The sequence below is a fragment of the Mastomys coucha genome, unplaced genomic scaffold (genome assembly GCF_008632895.1).
Source record: "Mastomys coucha isolate ucsf_1 unplaced genomic scaffold, UCSF_Mcou_1 pScaffold15, whole genome shotgun sequence".
In the NCBI taxonomy this organism is placed as follows: domain Eukaryota; kingdom Metazoa; phylum Chordata; class Mammalia; order Rodentia; family Muridae; genus Mastomys; species Mastomys coucha.
Window position 1 is genome coordinate 7,098,965 of NW_022196897.1, and position 2,357 is coordinate 7,101,321.

Consider the following 2,357-nt stretch of genomic DNA (forward strand, 5'->3'; position numbering starts at 1 on the left):
ACAGAGACAGAGACAGAGACAGAGACAGAGACAGAGAGGCTTACCTGCCTTCTGCTAGCCCACGCTGCCCAAGGTTTTATCAGTGCATCACAAGCTGGAAACTAAGCCTTTCACCAATGGGCCTAAGGTTTTATCAGTGCATCACAAGCTGGAAACTAAGCCTTTCACCAATGGGCCTTTGGGACAACTTCAGATCCATAGTACGACACAGCCTCAAGCCACACAGCCAGACAGACTGTGATTATTTTGAGAAAGCCCCCATTTGTTTTACATGAGAACAGCTGGTGTTCAAATGGAATCAAACAGTAAGAATCACAGTAATCATACTGAATGCAGCTGAACAGAGTACAGATCTCTCTCTCTCTCTCTCTCTCTCTCTCTCTCTCTCTCTCTCTCTCTCTCTCTCTCTCTCTCTCTCTCTGCGCCTATGTACCCTGTACACAGATAGAGCGATAGACCAATTAGTTTATTCATATATCCTTTCTCTGAAGACGTGGAGCCGTCTATCTTTACTTTGGATTCCAGTCTTTACTGGCAGTAAAACTCCTGAGAGTCCAGGCATATGTATATATATATCGGCATTATCAAATGGCTCATCGGCTCGCTAGAAGACAATCATCGTTTGAGCAGATGATATTCTAGCTATGTGACTTCATTTATTTAGCTGTGCAGATTTTTTTTTTGTTGTTAAGCCTCATTTTATTAATGTAGATGAGAGAGAGAAACAGAGAGATAAGAAGCCTTAGACTCTTCTAGAACAGAGAGACCCGGAGAGAGCAGCCGGGTCTGCTGCTTCCCTCCAGAGCAGGACAGGATGGAAAAGTTAGTCATTCAAAGAAGTGAGGTGGTTTGCGCCCTGTAGCCATTATTTGGCCTGGTCAAATAAAGTAATAATAAAATAAAAATCGAGAGCTGTTAGTTCAGTTTAGTATAAACTTAGCATGTGTACAAGGCCTTGATCCCAGCCACCATTTCCTCTTGCAGCATCCCCCCCCCAAAAAAAAAAAAGACATATAAAGTACTTGAAACAGATGGGAAAGCCCTACTCAGAAGAGGCCATCTGTGACGTGTGACCTGTGACCACTTAGGATCTCTCTCTCTCTCTCCCCTCTCTCTCTCCCCTCTCTCTCTCTCTCTCTCTCTCTCTCTCTCTCTCTCTCTCTGCCTTTTGTTTTTTGTTTGTTTGTTTGTTTTGAGATAAAATCTTAGCACCCAACCTAACCCACCCTTGAACTCAGCATGCTCTCCTGACTCAGTTTCTCAATTGAGCTAGGATTATGGGTGTGTTTCACCAAATCCAGTAGTATGTTTTTTAATGAATTTCTTTCCAGTTTATTCATTTGGTCATTAAAAAAATCAATGACCTACATAATATGCATATTTTCCCCAGAGTTTAGGGAGGAAGGGTATTTTGAGAGGGGCTGGGGACACATGACTCCTCCTGCCCTGAAATGGACCTGCACAGCAAACCCTCCCTGGTGCATTTTTACCATTGCTCTCTCATTCAAAGAAATATGAACGGTGAGAAGTGGAGAGGCAGGGAAAGTACTTGCAGTAGTTTGCTTTGGAGCACTCTCCTCTTGGGCTAGAGGTGTCAGTCCTTTCTCTACTGCCCTGACTTTGTGGGATAGCAGCCATAGCCAGTGACAAGCTGGTAAAACATAGTATATTGATGAGCAATTGCCCAGCACCAAATGGTTCCATAAATCACTGCAGAGGCAAGTCCACAGTCATAGGGATGTTCTAAGGAGAGGTGGGCTGCAGGAAGCCGAGGTGGCTCTTCTGCAAACGCTGTAGAGAATAGGCATCCTTCCTGGGAAGCAGACATCCCACGCCCACAGTGCTAAGGCCAATGCACCACCTTTAAAAGGCAGGAAACCCCTGGTAGATTTAGGGGGAACAACAGGGAGTTCCAGTCCAAATAAGGAAGCACACCTGGTGTCCCACAGTGCCCTTCCATCCATCTCCTGGTCTCCTGTAGGATGGCAAGCTTCAAATCAGTGGAGGCTTTAAGATTCTAAAATCAACACTGCCTCACTGTAGAGAACTTTAGGCTGTAGACAGATATGAAGAATTATTTATTCTACAAATATGTAGAGTTATTGAAGAAGTAACCAATAATGATCACCAAGGTTCCCTTTCATAAGGCTTGGGGGAAAGCAAAAGCCCTGAAATCCATGGAAATGGGGTCTGAAAGATTGTGCATCCTTTGGTACCCTGAGTAAATCCAATCCCAGGAGATAAAAAAACAGCCATACTTTCAAATGTCACTGTTACAAGCACAGTATGATCAGTACCTCTGAGAGATGGGGACAGTACAAGGATTCTGTCCAGTATTCCCAGATTCTTGTCGTAAA